General features: G+C 40.0%; 1 non-coding gene across 1 annotated transcript; it reads right to left on the bottom strand.

Moving 5' to 3' along the window:
• Positions 1-1232: 1232 nt before the first annotated feature.
• LOC141625116 (small nucleolar RNA R71) lies at positions 1233-1339 on the bottom strand. Its single transcript, XR_012534911.1, has one exon. It is a non-coding gene; the product is annotated as a small nucleolar RNA R71 (small nucleolar RNA).
• Positions 1340-7226: the final 5887 nt, after the last annotated feature.

Genomic DNA, 7226 nt, shown 5'->3' on the forward strand with positions numbered 1-7226 from the left:
AGACATAAAGCAACTCGAGTCTCATTAGACCATGCATATAGTTGAGTAGGGAGGATTAAGTCGACTTGTAGGTGTTGTACAATCTAATCGATTCGGCTCCGGGACCCAAACCTTCCTAGGATTGTAAGATATAAACCAACTCGATCCATCACAACAATAATTGCTTGCTTATATTTGAGAATATGTTTGTATGATCAATTCCCATGAATCCCCTATGACCCCATGACACCCTAGTGCTTTTTATCAATTGTTTACATCCCTTTTTAATCATCTTGCTTGTTTACTTTTATTGCTATTTAGTTTAGTGATCTTCTACTTCAAACCCCAAATTGTGACACCCCTAGACACCGCTACTTGCAATTGAAAATCTTACTTCAATACCCGTCCTATGGGATCCGACCTTTACTTACCTCTTTACTAATAGTAGAGTTGTTTGTGGAGATATAAATATTGTTTTGGTCTAGGTGCTCCTAACGATAAGTAACCGAAACATAGTCCGAGAGGGTCCGACCAAAAATGGCGCCGTTGCCGGGGATGATGTTAACTTGATTTAGATTTTCTTAGATTGTTATTAGTTGTGTCTTTCTTTGCCTTGGGGAAGTAAAACTCCTCAAGGTTTGTTCTAATTATTTTCGAGTTGTTTGATATTTTTCATGTCTAGAAGATCACAAGGTAACTTGTTACCCTTTGATCACGAAATTGAAAGGACTTTGACAAACAATAGAAGACTTGCTAGAGGTGCTTTGAGAGGTATTGGTGAGGTTGTATATATTCAACCAAACACTATTGAGTTCGTCAACCCTTTTGCAAGAGAAGGTGAGGAGAACCCAACACAGAACCCAACACAAAATCAACCCACAATGCCTAAATTTTCATCACATTCCGTACCAACCGAGGAGGACCTACCCAATGGGACTCCCATGCCACAACACTTAACCAGAAATTTCATTGCAAAATCCGCATTTAACCAATTAGTCGAAAGAAGCCAATTTGGGGGGATGCCTAGTGAAGACCCTCATTCTCACATGGAGACTTTTTGTGACTATTGTGATGCGATTTCACAAACCGGTGTAACTCAAGACCAAATTCGATGGGTCTTATTCCCTTTTTCTCTAATTGGCACCGCAAAACAATGGTTGAAGAGCCTTGATAAGGCTACTCTTGGAATTGACTCTTGGAAGAAGTTGGCTCTAGCTTTCTACAAAAAATTCTACCCTCCGGAAAAGACTAACATGCTAAGAGCTCAAATTACGGGTTTTAAGCAAAGGGATGAAGAATCTTTGTATGAAGCTTGGGAGCGATTCAAGGGAATTTGTCGCTCATGTCCTCATCATGGACTTAGCGAGTGGTTCTTGGTACAACAATTTTGAAATGGTCTTTATGAAGACTCAAGAAACATTCTCAACATGGGATCAAATGGTATGTTCGCCGAAGTTGACGATAATCAAACTTGGAACAAGATTGAGGAAATGGCGGTCCATAACTCACAATGTAGTAGACCTCGCAAGGCTACTAGAGGAGGAAAGCATGAGGTGGACTCTATTACTCAATTGGGTGCTCAACTTAGTGCTCACATTGATACCATCAACTTGAAGTTCGAAAAAGCTATGGCTCGACTTGAAGAAGCCTCAAAATCTCCAAAGCAACATGTCAATGCCATGACGGCATCTTCATCAATCCCAAGTGGGATATGTGAGAATTGTGGAACTTTGGGACATGACCAAAGTGAATGTAGGGGAACAAATGAACAAGTGAATGCTTTTCAAGCATACAAGAGTGGTACCCCTTATTCTAATTATTACAATGAAAACACCAAATTCCACCCAAATCTCTCATACAAAAGCCAAAATGTTCAAAACCCTCAACCAACATACACCCCACCTCCCATGAGAAACCAAAACCAAAGACCCTTTTTCAACCAAAACCAAGGTTACCAAAACCAAACTCCATACAATCAACAAAATGACCAAGGTTTTGATGTTCAAAAAGCGGTCCTCCAAATGCAAAAGAATCAACAAGAGTTTTTCACTCAAATGCAAAAGGATAGTCAAGCAAAGGACATCACCATCAACAACATCCTAGCCCACACAAAAATGTTGGAAACTCAATTGACCCAACTAGCATCTTCGAGTTCTCAAAGACAAAAGGGACAATTACCACCTCAAAATAATCCCCCAAGACATGAAATGGTTAGTGCCATTCAGTTGAGGAGTGGTACGAGATATGAAGGACCAAAGAAGCAAGTTGAGGATGAAGTTGTGGAAGCTAGTGACAAAGAAGAAGTTGTGCAAAACTCCAAGGAAGGAGAACCAACAAAAGAAGAAGTTTGAAAGAAAAGTCAAGAAAAGGCCAAGGAGAAGGAGCCCATTGTGATTAGACTTCCATTCCCAAGTCGTCAAGCTAAACCTAAGTTCGATGACCAACTTGGAAAATTTATGGAAATTGTGAAGAATTTGGAAGTCTCGATTCCTTTCACGGAATTAATCAATCACGTGCCGGCCTATGCAAAGAACATGAAGGACATCCTTACGAAAAAGAAGTCAATCCGGAAGCTTGAAACTATCGCCTTCACTAAGGTGAGTAGTGCCATCCTTCAAGGGAGTTCACCTCCGAAACTTAAAGATTCGGGAAGCTTCTCAATACCGTGTACCATTGGCGACACCACGATTAACAAGGCCTTATGTGATATAGGGGCTAGTGTGAGTGTTATGCTGTATTTGGTGAGTAAAAGGTTAGGGATAGGAGAGCTTAAATGTACCAACATCACACTCCAAATGGCCAATAGATCGACGAAGACACTGTTAGGGATATGGGAAGATGTTCCCGTAAGAGTTAGGAAATTTTTCATCCCGGTGGACTTTGTCATTGTTGACATGGAAGAAGACTCCAATATTTCGATCATTCTAGGTAAACCTTTCTTGCACACCGCGGGTGCGGTAATATATGTGAAGCACGGAGAGCTTACTCTAGAAGTGGGAGACGAGAGCATAACTTTCAATCTTGACAAGACCATGAGAGCTCCCCGTTTGCATGAACCATGCTTTATGGTTGATCACTATAGCCGGAAGGATGATAGGAAGAAGTCGGAATTCCAATGGAAAAAGAAAGTTGATGATGCTCCATTCAAAGAGCAAGAGAATAGCAACAAAGAGAGCTTGAAAAGCTCACCCATGACAAGTGAAGAAAATGGCCTCATTAGCCAAAACAAGAAAGAAGGAAAGTTGTCTCTATCAACTCAAGAGATTTTTAATGATCAAGTAGACGAAGTTTGCGGTCTTTGGGATGATGAGTTCAAAGGGATATTTAATCCCTACATCGGTAATGCTATGAACCAAGACCATCATGGAGAACAACAAGTGCAAAGATCTATTGAGGATCTTTATCATGACAATGAACAAGCTTTCGACTACTTCTTCAAGGTGTTGAGTAACATCAACAACATCTTGAAGATGCCCCCATGACATCTCACTAAGGATGAGATTTTGGTGGAGTCCTCTCCAAACCACCATTTGTAAATATTCTAACTCCCTAACTTGCATTTTAATTTTTACATTGCATTTTTGTCATTTTTGGATTTATATTTTTGTGCCTTGATCAAGATATTCATCGTTTTTTAGAGAAGTGAGGGAGGGACTAATGATTTTATTGATGTGTAGTGCTTTATCTTAGTGTGGGGATAACAATTGCTTAGGCTATTCATGCCTTTGTAGTGCCCCTACAATGAAGGACATGAGATTTGAAGAATGGAAATTAAACGGGTTATACAGTGCACGGATGGACCTGAATCCATGTTGTCCAGGAAGAATCCGAGCGGCTTAATGGGTAATCCGCTCATCTTGCAGGAATCCGAGTGTCTGAGGACGAATCCGTTCGTCTTGTTGAGCTGCAAAAATCAAAAATTTGGTCTGTAACAGAATCTGAGCGTCCCACATGAGAAGACGCTCGTCTGATTCTGGACGCCCGTCTTAAGGAGAATCCGCTCGTCTTTTTGCTGCAACACTTTAAGAAAAGTTCCTGTAACAGAATCCGCTCGTCTTTAAGAAAAGACGCTCGTCCCACATTGGAGAATCCGCTCGTCTTCCCAGAAAGACGCTCGTCTTGTGGCGAGTTTTCCTGAAGCTTATTTATGCAGAATCCGAGCGTCCCGTGCCCCCAGCCGCTCGTCTTCCCCTGCTGCTTTGAAAATTACGGGTATTTTAAACCCCCTTCCCTCATTCATTTAATTCTTTCAACATTCAAACACTACCCATAAATCCCAAAACCCCAAAACCCTCATCCTCTCCATCACTAAAAACAAGATTTCCTCAACAAAATCAAATCAAAACTTCCTCACAACAAAAATTAATCACTCCTTTTACAAAATCAATTGATTCAAACACCAAAATCTTCAACTTTTGAATCGATTTTTGAGATACAAAGCAACATCATTTCATCTTGAATCGATTTGGGCATAGCTAGAAATTGGAGATTTCAATCTTTCTTTGGTGTAATCAACAATGGCAAGAACTAAAGGAGCAACAAAGGCACTCAAAGCAAAGACACTCTCAAAAAGGCAACAACTTCTTCAAGCAAAGAAAGCTTCAAAGGCTTTTGTGGTTTCTAATGCAAATTTGGAAATTCAACAACAAGATCCCCCTATGGAAGCAACAACATCAACAACTCCGATTATTGCTCAATTATCCGACTATCCGGAGGTAATTTTCACTTTCGATTCTTATAGGGATAAATTTGTCCATTTTGCTAAGAACACCATTATGCCTACAAAATTTATTTCTGAAAATGCCTTGACAAAGTTGGGTGTTCTTGAACAAACCAAAGCCTTCTTTGAGGCGATGGGATTGGTTAAATTGTTTACCATGAGAGAATTGACATACCCCTCCCTCACCTTGGAATTCATAATTTCATTGCAAGTTACTAAGGTGGAGACTAGAGAATACATCGAGTTTCGTCTTGCAAATGTGAATAGACGCATCACCTTTTATGTTTTGAGTAAGATATTAGGCCTTAGTGATACACCGTATTATCAGAAGATCCCCGAAAAGTATGATCCCGCTCCTCTTTGGGAGGCAATTTCCGGAAAGAAATTTGTGAGCTTTCATGCTTGTCATGCTCTATTAGTCCACCATCCGGGCATTAGAGTGTGGCACAAGGTCATTGGAAATACTTTGATAGCAAGAAATGGCACTAATCATCTTACCAAGCTCGATTTTGTTCTTATTGAGTCGGCTTTGAACATAGGAAAGAAATATACTAAGCCATATAATGCTCTAAGACATTTGGTTGAAAGATGGCTTAATGTCGATTGTGGTAAAGAGGGCACCGCTTTTATTGTGAATGGAGGACTAGTTACCTTTTTAGCCAAGCACTTTGACCCAAACTTCAACAAAGACAACTTATGTGGCGGTCAAAGGAGGCCATCTCATTGATATGGACGCCATGATTAACAAGTTTAAGTGGGTCAAGCATGATTCTCTTGACGCCAACTATAGGTGGCTAACCAATGAAGCTAGATCCTTCACCTTGCCTTCAAAGATTTGTCGATTGAGTGTTCACCGAACAAACTACCTTCTTCTGCTCTCCAAGGAAGCCGAGTATATCATTCATCAACAAAGAGGCGAGATTGAAGAGCCATCCTCCTCCATTGTCACACCACCCTACCCATTCAAATATCAAGAGTTCAAACCCAAGGATGTTGAAGTAGGAAATGATTACTTGACCCTACTCATGAGAGAAATGCACCAACAAGCCTTTAATGATCGAGTGGATGCCTACAAGGCCCAATATCCGCCCCTCCTTCATTTAGCTAGGCAAGGACTACTTGATCCATCATGTCCTTTGCCTAGTTGGGCGGATAAGGAGGTTTTCTTTCCAAGCACATCTAGTGGTGAAAGACCGGGTGGAGAGGAGAATGTTGATGATGAAGTTGTCGATGATGAGGGTGGTGATGAAGAGGTAGGTGAAGATCAAGAGGTTCAAGAGAATGTTGAAGAAGAAGAAGAAGAAGAAGCTCAAGATGAGGAAGGAGAAGAAAGTGAGGAAGATCAAGGAAGCGAAAGTGGGAGTGGAAATGATTCCACTTCTATGGAGGAAAATGATGATAATGATGATATGATGGAGGATTAACAAACCTTGGAGGCTCCTACACTCTTATGGTTTGTCTACTTCTTTTATTTTCTTTATTTTATCTTGATCATAGTATTGAGGAGTCCTAGTAACATGGAGGACTAACACCTTGGCTCCATTAAGGTGTTCTTTTTATTGTTCCCACATGAAAAATCCAAAATGAAAATTTGTAGTATCATGCATTGCATTTCGTGTGCATGAACTACCCCGAAATTTAAGACATTAGAAATAATGTCTATTTTGGTTTGGGGAAGTTCATGCATACGCATCGGGAGGTAATCTAAATTACGCTCTCCGCCATAACAAAAACCCATGCATCATGTAGTGTAGCCTAGTATAGCTTGCATTTAGTTTAGAAATCATGCATCATGCTTGCATAATTTCCTATCGTATTGGCCATTGAGGACAATGCCCATACTAGTGTGGGGATGGGAAATTCTAACTTGACTTTTATTCAAAAATCCAAAAAAATCAAAAAATTTCGAAAAATTGAAAAATTGAAAAATCCAAAAACATGTTCATTTCCTTTGTAGTGTAGTCTTGTATATATTGTGTTTGTTCATCCTTGTTCGCATTGATCGACTACGCCACATCCGAAACATGAGGATATTGAAGACCGCATGGTATGATCTTTCCAATCTCCTTTTTCCTCTTTATGTTAATGACTATGTGGCTTTATTTTGATGGATGCGGTAAAAATAATGTGAATTTAGAACTTGCATTTAGATTATTTGGCATATTCGTTGGTAGAATCATATGCATTAGGTTGTATAAATGTTAGTTGCATCATGGCATTTAGTTTGCATGTTAGAAAAAATTTGTGAAACCGTCTACTTGGGAAACTTGACAAGTGTATATAGGCCCTAGTATATGCTTTTTCTTCTTAAGACTTTGCTTGTTAGAAAACTTGTAAAACACCCTAGGATGTGTCATGCTAGTATCCTTTGACCCATGGATTAAGGCCTAGTCAAGAGTACCTTGTGGTGTAATAACTCCTTGGCTACCGTTTATTCCAAGGTGACCCTTGAAACCATGCAACCATCATTCATCCATGTTCTACCATACATTTTGTCATCAAAGGGAATGGGCACAAAAAGAAATTG

The sequence above is a fragment of the Silene latifolia genome, chromosome X (genome assembly GCF_048544455.1).
Source record: "Silene latifolia isolate original U9 population chromosome X, ASM4854445v1, whole genome shotgun sequence".
Classification (NCBI taxonomy): Eukaryota; Viridiplantae; Streptophyta; class Magnoliopsida; order Caryophyllales; family Caryophyllaceae; genus Silene; species Silene latifolia.